This window comes from Mirounga angustirostris, unplaced genomic scaffold, assembly GCF_029215605.1.
Source record: "Mirounga angustirostris isolate CCGP_5_RB_7025 unplaced genomic scaffold, mMirAng1.0.hap1 SCAF_8, whole genome shotgun sequence".
NCBI classification, from domain to species: Eukaryota; Metazoa; Chordata; class Mammalia; order Carnivora; family Phocidae; genus Mirounga; species Mirounga angustirostris.
Window position 1 is genome coordinate 68,508,566 of NW_026991716.1, and position 16,661 is coordinate 68,525,226.

The following is a 16,661-nucleotide window of genomic DNA, read 5'->3' on the forward strand; positions in this document are numbered from 1 at the left end:
AAAATGTCAATATGGCTGAGGTTGAGAAACGTGTTTTAAACTACAAATATGTCCTGAATGAATACATCAGCTTCAGTAGCGTGTCTGTATTTTATACCTGCCCATAGTAGTAATCCTTAATATTAGTGGCACCTGGAACTCTTTCACAATTACTTCCTGAAACCATATTTCATTGAACAAAAGCCTCTAACATTTGGATTAGAAATTAATGCTCAAATAGTCCTTTATGTCCTTTCTAGTTTTGTACACGTTGGTAGGGTCTCTCCGAACTTGCTAACAGTAACTATTAAAAAATCCAATCATTTCCCTGGCCTAGAAACTCATCTTCATCCTAACCTAAGTAAAATCTGACTAAATGATGCCTTTTATGAATGACTGCTTATAGTTTTAATCCTATGGGGAAACTACATTTCAGATATACTTTTTTTGTTCAAATGGATTAGACTTATTCTTATTTCTTATCATTTTACTTAATTTTCAAATTTTAAAAAATATGTAATAATATTTGGGGGAATTTGAGTATTTACTTTTACCTTGCATTCTCTCTATGGCAAGCCATCTTGATTTTCCACCCGGAACAGTAATATATTCTTTTAAAAAAGTTCTTTTTATAATAAAATTAAGTAAAACAGAGTCAGTTGGAAGTAAAATATTTAGTAATAGTGTAGATGGCACAGAGAAGTCATGAAAATTTGCATGGTTGTAGTTAGAATGGATGATGTCTGAGAAGTGATTGTGCCCACGCCCAAGAGCCCATTTTTAGGGTCCTGGATACTGGATGTATACCTTTCACTGTTGAGGTGACAGAAGGTGGTTCTCCATCCTGGGTGTACACTAGAACTACCCAGGGAACTTCCAAAAAATGGTGACACCCAGGGGCGTCTGGGTGGCTCAGTCGGTTAAACATCGGACTCTTGGTTTCAGCTCAGGTTGTGATCTCAGCGCAGAGTCTGCTTAAGATTCTTTCCCCTTCCCTCTCCCTCCCCTTCTGCTCCTCTCCACACCCACCCCCACCATTCACTCCCTCTCTCTTAAATAAATAAATAAAATCTTTTTTTTTTTTTAAAGATGGTGATGCCCAGACCCAACTTCAGACCAATTAAATTAGAATCTCTGGGTGTGGGGCCCAGGAATGGGCATTGTTTAAAACTCCCTTTGTAATATGCAGCTGGAATTAAGAACTACTTGTACAAGATCTCCTCCCTTCTCTTCATGATGGTTTCCAAGATGAACTTTAAAATGTACGTTCAAAGTAAAGTATACAGCTTAGCTAATAAACAAGGGGAAGAGTAAATTCAGTTTTTATACCTTTGACGTTGAGAACTATACTCAGTTGTGACATCTTGTTCTGGAGCACCCCCCACCCCACCCCAGTGACAGCCAACCCAGGCCAAGCTGTTCCCACCCTGTGAGGATGCCCTCCTCAGCCCTCCCGGGCTCTGTAATCTCGTTATAGGCTGTATAACAAAGAACAGAAAGGTAGCAGTAATCAAAACAAGCCTCCACTTATCCAGTTCTTACTATATACTATCTTTTGCTACAATGCATCAATGAACATTATTGTACACACATTTTCCACATAGGAAAGTATCTGTAAGACAAAAACCTACATACATACCTTCTTTATAAAGGTGGAATTTGTACATACATACTTCAGCTTTTTATTTAGAAACAATCTCCAACTCCGAAAAGGTGCAAGAACAGTGCAGAGAATTTTTTTTTCCTGAACTATACAAAAGTGAATTGCTGACATGATGCCCCAGCTCTCCAATACTTTATTATGTATTTTCTACAAACAAGGACATTCTCTTCTATAACTGCAATACAGCCATCAAAATTAGGAATTTAGCACTGATACATTAGTCATCCTAGCTTTCATTCAGATTTCGTTAATTATCCCAAAGTCCTTTATAGCAGAAGGATTCAGTCCAGAATCACATGTTGCATGTAGATTTCTCTTTAGTTTTCTCCACTCTGGAAGAGCTCCTCAGACTTTCCTTGCTGCTCATGCTCTTGGTGCTTTTGAAGATTACAAATCAGTTATTAGCAGAATGTCTGTCAGTTGAGGTTTGTCTGCTGTTCTGTCACAATTAAATTCAGGTGTTCATCTTTATGGCCTCACCGAAGTTTCACTGCAATCGGCTCTTTGTATGCTACCAGGTGGTGCATGATTTCAGTTTGTCCTATGCCTGGTGTTGTGAATTTTGCTTAATTATTCGACCAGACTTCTAAAGTGACTTTCTCCCCTCATAAGTAGTATTTTGTGGGAAGGTATTTGGAAACCATGTATTTATCCCATTCCCCTTCAAACTTTCAATTCATTCATTCATGCATCTGTATCATCAGGCACTCATGGATTTCTAGTTCATTCAATAGGTTATAATCCACTTGTGTCATTACTTATTGCCATGTGGACATTATTCCAGCCTTGGTCAGTGGGAATCCACTCAAGCTGGCATGGTATTTCATAGATCATCCTTTGATCACTTCCTTGTTTTCTTGCATCATGAGATGTTCAGGCTCAGCTTTTCCTTTCTCTGCCCCCAGCCCAGGTATCACACCTCTATCCAAGGACTTTTGGATTTTTTTCATACAGAAAGTTATTTACAAACCAAAATCTGGGCACCATATATGTTCATTGCTACGGAGGTGTCCCAGCTCGCAGGCCTTCTGAGGAGACAGAACTAGGGAATCTATATATATGCACACATACACACACTCACGTGCACACACACATATATATTAACATCACATTTTTTTCTATAACTACCTCTATATACTAAAGACCATGAGTTCACACCAATATCCTCAATTCCAATCCAGCACCGCAGGGTTCATTCCAGTCTTCCTTTCCATATCCATAACTCCATTCTCCAACACTGAGAATCCTGTCTCATGTGCTCCTTAGTATATTTACTAATTCAAAGTGGGGACACTGGCCTCATTCCATTAGGACTGCCACTCTGTACTGAACTTCCGCTGGATTTTAACGCCTTGTTCTGGACCACCCCTCCCCCCCCGCCCTCTGCCCTCTCCTCCCACTTGGGCTCTGGAGCCCTGAAGTGGACTGCTGTTACTGACATCCCTCCACTTAGATGCCCTTCTTGCTCTGCTCGTGGGCTGCCACCCTACGCCTGTTCTCCTTCTTGCTGGGTCCCCTCTTTGCCTTGCTCAGGCTGCACCAGTTCCCTCTCCCCACCCTCATGCCTGCTTTACTCAACCACACCTAATGCTATGCAAATTTTTAATTTTGATGTTTTCCCTCAAATGCCATTCAGAGACGCTCTTACCACCAATGTAAGAGCACCTGTCTCCCTGACACCTTCCACAATGGAGTGTGTTATCCCAGGTTCAGACCTTTGCTATTTTGAAAAGTGAAAAGTTTATATATCTTACTGTAACTTAAACTGTATTTAAAGAAAAAAGTACTTCTACAAAACAATTAAAATTCATATTCTCATTAAAATTCAAATTTATGATTCCATTAGCATTCTTAGTCTTTGATAGTAAACATCAAACTTTGTAAAAGGCTGAAATCCCTTCAGTTATGTAATAGCATAGTTTCCTCTGTTTAATAACTAAATTGAGTGCCACAAACATGTCGGTCCCATATTTAACTGAAAGGAATAGCAAGTTTTAATGTCTAATGGGACAAGAAAAATAACACATCAACAGTCTGTTTTGACTGGAAGAGTTGTCAAATCAATAACTGATTGCACTTATTTTCACTTCATCTGGGAAAAACACTGAATTTAGAAAGGAAAAAGGCCTCATCACATGATAATAATGGAAGGCCTAGGTCATTTGATTTTATGTCAGAGTTTTGGAGAAAGTAGGAGTGCCACAACATGACCTTGATCTCAGAGCAGCTCCCAGCCCCCGTTTCATGCTAACTGGTGGTGGTCTTTATAGAGCACTAAGAGTTCATTAGAAGCAGCATCATTCACAAGGAAGCCCTTGGTACACAAGGCAGCTAAAGCAAGCTGTATTCCGTTTGCATTGACCCAGTAAGCAGCACTGAAATATCTGCTCAGATTTTCCTGTACATGGCTCCTGGCCAGGTCAGAGCCTCATGCAGTTACCAGGCCACTGTTTTCCTCTTTGGTAGAGGTAGACATGGGAATTTTAACAAGCTCTAGAAACGAAATGTAATATATCCCAAGGAGTTTGCCACTTGTACTTATAGTTAAGAGAATCTTAAGGGGGGAAAAATCCCTTCATGACAGCTTCTGTTTTGTATAATTTCCTAGATTTCACCAAGTAACTAGAAATTGTCCAGGGCTTTCCATTCTGGGAAGCAAGAGGGCATTCTTTAGTCACACCCCATGCAACTCAGACTCAGGGTGTGTCAGAAGATATTCTGGGATCTTATAAAAACTCACTTGGCCCACTCCATACAAAGAGGGCATTCACAAGGTTAAATTGATTTTGCCAGCTACACTGAGGAGACTGAGGACCATCAGCAATACCTCATTTATCCAGCATTATTGGGTAGAACAAGGTTTTCTCTGTGGATACATTTCCAGGATAACAGAGCTTTCCAGATAATTGAGGTGATTTAATTTTAAATATTTTTGTTAATATTTTTTCTAAGTGTCATCATTCGAGGGCTTCTAGAACTAGAAAGTAGCATAAAGAGGATCCTGTTTAAAGTTCTTATTTTTCAAATGAGGATACTAAGGCATAGTGAGGTTAAGAAATATGACCAAGGTCCCACAGTGTTCTGTCTGGAGCAAACTGGGGTAGGAAGGTCAAAACCAGCTATCATCAGGCAGGCTATAGCTTCATCCACCATGATGCAAGGAGTAGTGTTGCAGGGGTCTCTGAGATTAATTATGGGAGTGGTCCCTAGGGGGCATGATCAAGACTCAAGGGAGTGAGGGGGGAGATAGAGTTGGAAAACGGTGGCATTTATTGGAAAACTTCTGCTTATCCTTTAGGCCTCTGTTTAAATGTCAACCCTGTGTGAAATCATAAATGCATGGCCTAAAAGAGGAAGCAATGGTGAAATAAATATTTCTGTGCTCAGTGCATCCAGCATTGTCTGACATATGGTAGGGACAAAAGATAGGTTAGCAGAGTACTTCAATATGTACATGAGTGAATGATAAACAAATGAAAAATGAATACAAGCTGTGTCATGATTTAGAGTCATCTTGCTGACAGCAGGGATTGGCTGAGGGTGATTAGGCCTTCAGGCTGGCCTCTTCCCGTTGGGACCCAACTTTTCCTGAGTCTTTCCACGTGCTTCTGTTTCGGTCTCATCTCTCACTCTCAGCTCAAACTCCCAGAAAGCTAAACTTATTAAATCACTAATCATAATACTTGGAACAGCAACAGGATTCATTGATTCCCCGGGGGTGAGGGGGATAACTAATTCCTTTATTTTTTTAAATCAAATATTTATTGAGGGTCTACTGTGTGCCTAGTGCTTTTAAAGGGTCTGTGAATTCAACAAAGTTCTCACCCTTGTGGATCTTACATTAAAGTTGGATCAGACACTAGATAGATGGGAGTATAATAAACTATAAGCTTCTGGTGAGAATGATTAAGACAAAGCAAGTAGGTGGCTTGAGAGACAGGGAAGGACTAAGATTTTAGACAGCCCAGAGAAGAATGTCTCTCTGAGGAGGTGACTTTTAGGCAGAAACCTGCTTTGTCCCTTGTATGTCAGACTTGTAGCTTCTAAGAGCATCAGTGCCAAGGTAGACATGACGGGTTCGGGCGATTGGCTGGATCTGATGAGTGGAAGTGAAGGACCCTGCAGAAAGCTCTGTCTTCCTCTTCGCCATCGTCTCAGCTCTGAAAAGAATACTATGTCCTGGTTCATGAGCTCCAGTTTACATGACTTTCATTGGACTTTTTATTAACCAACAAACAACTTCCCATTCTGTCCTAGCCATTAGGCAATGAATTTTAAATCGAAAGAGTTTCAGAGGCCAGTTTCGCATCACTGCTTTAATTTCTTGTTTGTCAAATAGTATAGATTTCCAATGCTGCAGAAAGGGAGGGCAGTAGGGCAAAGGAACACCGGGATGCCTGTGATTCCCTCTAGGCCTTTCGATGAATGTTTTGCAGTGGCACATAATAAACTACTTTCCTTTACCTACACAATAGATGGAAGTGGGAATTTAAGTTGCTGAGTATTATTGCCCCATTCTCTGTCCTCTGGCTCCCCCACCACACCCCTGTCTGTATAGTCCGGATACTCCTCTGAGAGGCAACTATGTCTAAGGCAAAAACTATTTTATGCATCAAACCAAAAAAAAAATGCAATTTAAAATACTCTGGAATTCTTTCAGAAGCAGGAGACCCTTGAATGAATCTAGACTTGTGTCTGTGTTTTCAGCACCAATCAAATAATTCAATAAGGTAAATGAAGGAATCCAATAAATGTAATTTATCTGTTTTATCACCTGCATTTTGAAATTAAGTGTGCAAAAATTCTTAGAGTAGATGTTAGAGCTCCTTCCTGAGGGAAGTCATGTGACCTCCTCTACCTCCCACAAGTGCTCCTTTTTATAACCAAGAGCCATTTGTTTGCTCTTAATGGCAAACAGCATACTCCATCCTCCAAATGACCACCTGCTCAAGTCTAGCGTTTAATAAAGACTAAAAAGCTGTAGTAGCCATCGATAAGACAAAGGCCTTCATGAGGCTGATGGAATTGGATTGTCTCAGAAAAACCATCACCGAAGTGTCAGTTTCTTAAGTGGATTAGACTGGGTTGAAGACTGTATTACAGCCTCCTCCTATTCTGGAAAAATCTAAATCATTACAATATTTTCTAATATAGATCCTTGCAAGGAAACGAAGCATTTAATAACTGCAATGTACCAGCCATCAGCCAAAATTTTCCTCCAGCAGTTCAAGGCCCAAGATGCACTTTACCAGATGCTAAAAAGTCTAATCCCTTCCAGATGTCAGTGGCAGATTCTGGGATGCGATATCTGAAAGTCACCTGAGATGTGAGGGACATGTTCTTCACATTCATGGCTCATCCTTTGGAACTTTTCTCTCAGGCCGAAGAATATGTATTTGAGGCATAGCCCCCAATCAGCCTGTGTTGGGGCTGTCCGTGAGAGGGGCACCTGCTTGAGTGGGTAGGATGGGGTGGGAACAAGTGCCTTCTTGCCACCCACTACACCAGTGGTCCTCAGATTTTAGTGTATATCAGAATGACCGGAAGGACCCACCTCCAGAGTTCTGATTCAGTGGGTCTCAGAGGCCAGGGGCAGGATAAGAGGTGCGGGGAGAGGTGAGAATTTTCACATCTAACAGATTTTCAGGAGATGCTGAAGCTGCTGGTCTGGGACCACACTTGGAGAATCACAGCCCTACAGCATCCTTTCAGAACCCCTCAGGAGGAGGCTGGTGGCTAGCTGCGAATAGCACGCTGGTGTCTGCTTCTCCATCCCCCTGGGTACCATTTTTTTCTGATTCGTACTCTGCACTGGCTGGTTTTTTCACCATTCGCGGTCCTCCACAGTCATTGCCATCCCCAGGCTTTGGCTCCCCACCGCCCCTGCCCGAATATCTCTCCTTCTTTTTACAGTCTCTTCACCTTCCTCCCATTCTCGGAAGCTCCTACCATATCCCACTCTTCACAAAGACTGCCCCAACCAGCTCATACCCTCATTTTTCTCTCCTTTTCTTTAGTTCTTCTGGGTTTTGCGCTCTGCTGCAAGTCTCACTTGTTTTCGGACTGATTCGTGGGTTTTTCCCTCTTCAGTGAGATCCTAAGCTGCTTGCAGGCAGGGCATCTGCAGAGAAAGTCAGAGTGGTATTCAATGTACCGAGTGTTTACCACGTGTAACACATTGCGCCAAGCATTTTCCTTGTATTAACCCATGAGGCACCCCTTTCGCAAGTGAGGAAAATTGAAGAATAGAGAGAGTGAACAACTCATTTAAAGTAATACCCACAGATAGTACTTGCTGGGGCCAGGATGTAAGCCCTGGCCGCCTCACCACCCAGTTTGTCGTGAGGGGCCTTGGGCACCTCATGAAAATCACTCAGCAGAGCACCCGGCCCCCTAGCACCATGAGCATTCTGTAAGTGCAGCCAAAGTCCCCGGGGGCAGGGGAGAGACTGACTCCCAGGTGGTCACTGAGGGAGCTGAGCAGACACACAGCCTGACTCTTGTGATCATTTTACCTCAGCCCATGCCTATTGCATTGTCCTGAGCACACAAGATGATGCTCACAGACTGGGCATGCAGAGCTGCTTTCCAAATAGACAATTGTCTTTACACCGTGCTATTCACTGTCTATTATCCTTTTCTTGGATGGTGGCCCATATTTGAATGGGGGGGATAGACTTGTGAGGGCATCCCCTGCTCACTAAATAATCTCTATGCTGTAAGAGTCACCGCTCACTTGGCCTCTTACTACCCCTGAACCAAGCACAGCAGGGCATGCAGCATATACCAATGGCCAGATGTGAAAACAGAAAATAAAATATTATGCCAAGATAACATATCTATGGCCATTTTCATAGCAGTATCTTTAAAAACTAAACCAATAATGGTAATACAAAGTATAAATAATTCCTATGAAAATATTTGCTTTGGGAAAACTGTACAGTATGGCAGCTATTGTCTTGGTATGCTTTTGCTCAAAAGCAGATCTTTTTTTTTCTTTTGGCAGATCTCTTAATTCTCCTCAAATGAATATGTTTATCAGTGCACTGAGAGGCTTGAGTAGGATGTCAATAGGGTGTCCTCTTTTAGTGTAAGAAGCCCTAACATTTGTAGTTCAAAGAATGACACCCAAGATTTATCACATATACTAATTATATACTAATTAATACTAATTTTTCCTCATAGGGGATCTACTTACCTAAATCAGACTTTTCCCCCATTAAGCACGGAAGTATATTCTTCCATGCACTCCTCTTTTCTTCTATTTAAAAGATAGAAAATAATCTCATAAGCAGAAAGCACTTAACTCAAAACCCTGGAGAACCCATTTCAATCTGCATCCCTTGCAGTCACTGTGAGTGCCCACACGCTAACGCCAGCAAGTGGGTGTTGCTGCCAATGGGGGCCGTCCCCTGTGCAGACTGTGCTCAGCTCCACTGGTCCAGGCACATGGACACCAGGGTAAGTGATGGCAGAGTCGCTGCGTGAGCGACATTGGGAGGATGGCGGGGGATGGAGGGGCATGGCGGGGGGTGGCGGGGGATGGCGCCTCTCAGAGAGAACAGGTGTAAAGGAGGAGGCAGCTGGCCCCAGTCCTGGCTGTGGCTCTCCAGACCAGGGTACAAGGTACTGAGTTGAGTAGAAGTTCTTGCTCAAAGGTGCGGTGAGGGACGTGCTGTCAATGCCAGGGCCCTGGGAACCAGGGCTCCAGTCTGAGAACTGGCTGTGGGGCAGTCAAAATTGTTGCCTGCAAGACCGTGTTTCTGGTCTCACTGACTCTGTTGAATGTCATTAGCAGCCTTTCAGCCTCGTCTACCACCCTCTGCACACACACACACAGACACACGGATGGTCCTTTTTCAATCACCTATGCTAATGTGTGAGAGGGATAGGGAAAATAATGAGTAACTGACCCCAAACTTCATTTCCTTTAACGCTCTTCCTGTCAGCTCCACACTCAATTATTTTACCAGAGCTTCCAGTGAGTCATCACTTTGTGGATATACCCAAATCAGCTTCTCCCCGGCCTCTGACTTCCCAGTGCTCTTTTGTGCTGGCAGGCAATGCAGGAACCTAGAAAGTTTCTGGAACCCCTGCATGGAAGGGATTGCAGATTTTTCTCTCTGGAGGCTTCCTGGAGGCTGGGTCTGTAACTGGGCCTCTCCTCTTAACCAAAGCATCAGGCTTCCTCTAGAAACACCATAGTCTTTGGTACATAATACATTTCGTTTCTGGTCAATTAGCTGTTCTTTCTCCCTCATCCCATGCTCATCTTAGAAAAGCAGGTTAGCTCTAAACGTGATGATCATGAAGAGAAAAGTGCGTAGGTGCAAATGCGTGTGTAAATTTAGAAGCATTGCCACTTTCCTCCAAAGCTATTTCTTCCTTCGTAAATCAAGAGGAGAAAGAAAGTTGGTTAATTTCTTGGTTGAAATCGTTTCTGTCATTTTACTGTGTACTTAAAGCTGCTGCAAGCAAATGTGTAGCTTTTTACTGAATTGTACCAGCTTTTAGAGCTGCAGATTTCAGAAAGCTGCTCCAGATCTCAAGCTTCTAAAGAAAGTGTCAGTGAGATGGATGCTGCTATATCTGGCTCGAGTGTCAGATCCCAGGCGCCTGAGTGAGTTTCGAGCAAGAAATTACTTAATCGGAAAAAAAAAAGTCTCTGTTCCTGCCCAATTCCCTGAATATCAAATGCTTTTGCCAGAGTTATCTTGTCCTTGGCATAATTTAAAGAGAGTTGTTTATCAATTGCTCTTTGCTTTTGTTTTGATTTTACTTCCTATTAGGATCTGGGTGGGAGTGGCTGGGTGGTCTGTTGACAACTTGGCTTCATTGTGATATCCACGCCCTCCCCCACAATTCTCCATGTCTCAGAGAAAAACCAGGAACCTCATTCCCCAGAAGTCCTTTGCCTTCGTTCCTCCAGTTTAGATCTGGCCGTGAAGGGCCCCCCATGAGATGACCACAGCAGTAGGGATGGAGAAACCAGTTTTCCTTGGCACCAGCTGCAGGCAGGCAGGCAGTCACTCGAGTCCTTAGTGGCGGGGGGTTGGGGGGGAGTTCTTGAGAAACATCCGCTAGGGGCAGCTCAGTCACTTCAGCAGCCCCGATTTCCCTTGGGATTCCTGCACTTCCAGATGTCCCCAGAGCCAGCTTCTGCCCCTTACCTCCCCAGCCCTTCTAACAGTGTGCAAGCCTTAACTCCTCCCTCACGTCTCAGTGGAAAACCTAGCATGGCTTCTGTTTTCCAGATTGACCCCTGACTGATACGGGGGCAAGGGGCTCATTTGGTCATGCGGCTCTTTCCTTATAATACAACCAGGTAGGAATTCAAGTATTTCTTGAATGCACATAACTTACATTTCCGTGTCTTAAATACTGGGGACACACTTCAGAGATAAAGTCCTCACCTTCCAATAGTTCCAAATAAGATAGAGATACAACGATGGCCACGCATATATGAAAGAGTGTGTGTCGGCACAATAACCTAAAGTGTGTGCCCGGGGAAGACTGGATCAGGGAATCTGTTGGAAGCATGGAAATTATGTGAGTTTGTCTTTCTTCCCAAAATCCTCTGCCAGAAATGCTCAGTGGATGTGCTTCTCAGACAAGTGCTGTCCTCCCTGACTGCATTCCTGAGCGGCTCTGACAGACCGTCCTGCCAGGGACAGTGTTGGCACTGTCACCGTGTGCCTGGGGCACAGGAGGAAGGAGGCGTGTGAACACAGAAACGCAGTGTTAATTCTCTGCAACTTCCTGCACATTCACGGGGGTCTCCTGGGAAGAACTGGAGGGTGAAAACAATGGCCATGAAAGGGGCATCTGTCAGAAAGATTTGAGTTTCAGGAGACAGAAGACGCTGGCCCAAACTGGCTAAAACTACAAGGAATGTATGCACTGAGATGGTGATGTACCCGCCCAAGTTCCTCCCACCTGCTCCGCTGTCCTCAGCATCCATTCCATTTTCAGGATCTCCTCCTGATGGGAGCAAGATGGTCACCGCCTTCCCAAGTGAGACATCCAGAAACGAAACACCACTGGGTGGCAAAAAGGGAGCATGGTTTCTGGTGTTTGCTTTCTTAGAAACAAGGACAACTTTCCCCAAAGTCCCCTCAACACACCAGTCCTCTTACATGTCCCACTGGCCAGAAGTGGGTCCGCTCCAAAATCTGTCAGTAGAGAGAGAACCAGACCAGGCAAACGGGCTTAGTTCAGTCAGGATTGAACCCTGGACCCAGGAATAGGTCCACAACTTTGTTTCACATTGGAGTGGGCTAGCCTGATGCTGGAGCTTTGGACAATAAGAAATGAGGCAATATACGTTGGCTTTTCTAGAAACGGGTCAAGAGGATAACTATTTAATGTAAAAAGAAGCCAGGAGGAACCCCAAGACCTGCCAGGAGTCTGCTGTTCATGACATCTACAGACCTTTGGGGAGTTTCTGTAGGATTCACACCTCATTTTGCACCACCACATTCAAGTGTCCTTGGATTACATTGTATTTCATGTACATTTGCATTCAGCTATTTCTGAAATTCCACGGTCAATCCTGATTTTAATGAAAGGAATTCTTCTTTACCATGACAAAGTCACTGTCAGAAGGGTAGCTCAACATGGTACTGAGGTCACAGTACCATGAGTCCACCTTCAGTAACCTCCACAAGTTGGCTTTGGTCTATTTTCCACTCATATCTCCCAATCTTGGTGCCAGCTGGGAGGATGGGGATGGATGGAAGTGGAAAGAGTCCCTAGGTGGACCTGCTGGGGGGATTCAATCTATCACTGGAGCATTTTTCTTGAATATTTGAGAGCGAGGCTGGGGTTGGGTTTCCACCGTTATTGTAGTTGGAGCAAGCTGAGCCCCATGGGTAGGAGTGTTTTAGGTTTCAAGATAGAGGGACAACCAGAAAATAGTTCCCCCATTAAGACTATGCATATAGAGACCTTTCCATATAATGAGATAACGCCCATCCTGACAGACCTGAGGATGACCTGGTCCAGAGTTTACTAGATGATATTAGGTGTTCTGCAAAAACAGTGGTCTCATAAGTAATTGTGTTAGGGAAATGCTGGGTTAACAAGGTTAAACAGGTTTATTTACTTCATGACCTCTCAGAGCTTTTGATATGGTGCCATAAATCGTGGTTCTCCAAAAGGGGACATTATATTCAGTGTTTCCCAAACATATTTGATCACAGAATACAAACAGGACTATAGTGAGACTGATGTGTGGAAATCACTTTGGGAAATGCTGCCCAGGCCCTTTATTTATTTTACAGACAAATCAACCGAGGACCTGCTAGCTGAGGGCACTTGTCTAAAGTCACCCTATTAGCCAGATCCCTCAGGAAACAGAATCATCAAAAGAGGTCAAAAGAAAAAACATAAAGTCATGAATTGAATGTGGGCAGAATTAGGGAAGCCAACAGGTGCAGTGCGACACCCAGGGACTAAGAGCAGCAAGAAGCCATTGCCACCCCACCCCTGAAGGGGAAGGGAAGGAAGGGGGTTACTGGAGCCCAGCTAAGATCTGGAGCCACAGCAGAGGGGCTGCCTGTCAAAACTGCCACGTGGCAGGGACGAGGGGGATAAATGCATGCCCTCAAACTCGCTCTCCTCCCGTCCTTCCACTGGCCAACCCCGGCTGGAAGCCAGAGGGCCAGGAGCCTCGGTGCTGTCTGTAGAAGCCAGCCTTCGGGCACAGAACTGAGCAGAGAAGAGCCCATGATGTATCCGTGTGGCAAGCGAGGAATGACCAGAACGATCACACAGCTAGTTTTGTTTTGTTTTTTTCATTTTTAAAAATGTTTACCTCACGTTTTGTAAACTTATTTGAGTTTGCTTAACACAGTTTAATGCAATATGATATGTCAATTACATCTCAATAGAAGTGGGAAAAACTCAATGCCATGTAAAACAGAACAAAGACAAAACTGAAGATAGAAAGCAGTGGTTCTCAAACTGCGGCCTGGGGGTCTTACTTCCACAAGGCCCAGTTATAATAATGCTCTGATGTTATTTACCTTTCTACTTACATTCTCTCACAAGTGAATGGCGAGGTTTTCCAGAGGCTTCCTGACAAGAGCTTATGTCATTGTTCTGACAGCTAATGGGATATGTGCTTGTGGATTCTCATGTTTTAAAGTCGTTCCCTTTTCATTTCAATTACAGTAGATGATAAACATGACCCATATAAAAAAAAATCTCTTTGATGTTTTTGGTAACTTTGGATGAAAGGGGTCCTGAGAAAGAAATGTCAGAACTGCCAATGTGGAGGTAGTCAAGGCACCAGGTGTGCCCAGGTCCTTGAAAGGAACTATCCTCACGTTAACCACCAAATCTGTTCTTGGGTTCTCTGGGGCAAAGCCTGTAGGACACAAGGGTTACGTATAAGTCATCTCTAGAGCCTGGGGTATGACTCAGGTACATTTTCTAGCAATAAAGTGCAAGAAGATTTTGTATGTAGTCCACATACAGAGATATATCTATGTAAATAGTGATGAGGGATACTAGATAATAAAAACAACAAAATATTTTTATTACAGGGGTGGTGTATTAGTTTTCTATTACTGCACAACAAATTACCTCACTCTTAGGAGCCTAGAACAATACCTACTTATTATCTCATACCTTCTGCGAGTCAGGAATCTGGGCATGACCTAACTGGGTTTTCTGCTTGGGACCTCACAAGGCTGAAATCAGTGTCAGCCGGGCTGTATTCTCATCTGCAGGCTCAATTAGGAAAGGATGTGCTTCTAAGCTCCCTCAGGTTGTTGGCAGAATTCATTTCCTTGTGGCAGCAGAATTCGTGGCAGCAGAATTCGTGGCAGCTTGCCTCTTGAAAGCAAGCAATGGAGAGAGGCTACTTCAAGTCTCTAACTGGAGGGAAGGCCCAGAGACTCTTTAAAAAGGGCTCGTTTACTTAGGCCAGGCCCACCCAGGATAAATTCCCTTTTGTTTAACTTTTAAAGTCAACTGATGAAACTGCATGTTAACTCCACTGGAATGAAAATGAAAAACAACAAAAATCGATAAAAAATAAAGTCAACTGATTAACAACCTTAATTATATCTGTAAAATCCCTTCACCTTTGTCATATAAAATAATCACAGGAGTGATATCCCATACTTTTGCCGTATTCTATTGGGTAGGAGCAGATCACAGGTTCCACCTACACTCATGGTGAGGGAGTTGAGGGCCTGACTCATGAGCAGTTACCCTATGGTATGTCTGCCATGGGCGGGAACAGATTCAACCATAATTAAAAGCGTTTTAAAACAGATACCTGGGAGTTAGTACAAGGGCATGACCTTGGAAAGAACCCCTGAGCAAAGACCCTGGAAAGAATATCTTTTCCAGCAAGATCCCACATATGTGAACAGACTTTGAAGCAAAACACTGGGATGAAAATTCAGACTCACTTCCCCAGGCAAATGAAACAGTTAACAAAGAAGATGATGTAAAAGATGATGACTCAGAATCAAAATAAAGCTGCACCAGCATCCTACAATTCTGCTACTCTAGTCTAATCATTGGCTAATACAAATCATACTATGAATGCTAACTAGAATCAAGGACCATTATCCTGGAGGGCAAAGGGATGTGTATGTGTTTTTTAACCCTTACTATACACCTTCAAATTTTTTAGACTGTATTTTGCTATTTTCCAAAACTCTCTTCCTGAAAACTGTTGAGAGAAAAGCTGACAGGATTTTTAAAGGAATAGCCTACAGCTGGGTGGACTATTGAAGGAATAGACTAGCCTGGGCTTGGGGGTGATAAAGACAGATGGATGAGGCCACCCTTTAGGCCCATGATACAGAAACAAAACCTGCAGAATTAATCAGGGAAGCTAGTCCATCAGGAAGGGGAAGATCACCATTTGTGAAGATGTAACTGCTAGAGGCTCCCCACACTCTGTACACAGTCTGCTCAAAAATCTTGACTGGAAAGGATGATGCAGATGAAGATGAGAACCTTCCGAAAGGGTCAAAATCCTAAATCTTGGTAGTTGTCTTGGTTACTAACCAGGGCCCTCTGAGATGTGAGGCAGGACTGGCCCCCAGATGGGGAAGGAGGGAGGAGTGTAGGGGAGAGTGCCCCCACGCTAGGGACCCCTTGGAAGGGAGGCAGAGAGCCTCAGAGGCAGAGTTTACCCACTTCAAATGTTTCCCACAGTGGTTGCTTATTTTTGTTCTAAATAATTCGCTGATGGCAAAGTGGGTATTTTCCCAGCGATGTTCAGGAAATAGAAAACACAAAATTCTGTCTGATTTTCATTATACTCTGTAATTTAAGCCAGTCTGGATGCATTTGTAGTCTTCTCCTTCTCCACTTTTTCTGGTATGACTTAAATGTAATCAAGCAAAACCAATACACAGGTACTTACCAAATATTAACTGAGCCATTTATTTTTTATTTTTAAAGATTTTATTTATTTATTCATGAGAGAGAGAGAGAGGCAGAGGGAGAAGCAGACTTCCCGCAGAGCAGGGAGCCCAATGCGGGACTCGATCCCAGGACCCCGGGATCATGACCTGAGCCGAAGGCAGACGCTTAACCATCTGAGCCACCCAGGAGCCCTTAACTGAGCCATTTATTAATAAACTCCGTGATAAGATAAACCCTGGCAAAGATTTTAAAGTCTGAAATACAATCTATTAATGACAATAGTCATTATTTGGAATTTGAATTCATAGGCACATTACCATATCTTGAAAGGAATTTACATTAACTGACCAGCTATTTTTAATATTAACAAAACATATAAAATGCAATAGTTGAGAATATGGTAGAATTTTGTAAAAGAATAAATCACAACTTAAGAATACAACAAAGCAAAAGAATAAATAGGATGATGTTTTTCGGGCGTTTCTATACAGAGTTGAAGATAACCTGTTAATCTCTTTGTCTCTCAGTCCCACATACTTTTATTTCCCTCCATGCCTATCAAAAATCTCTAAAAACTACTCCAAGATTGGTTATCTTAATGATTTTTGCCTCTCTCCATTTAAAT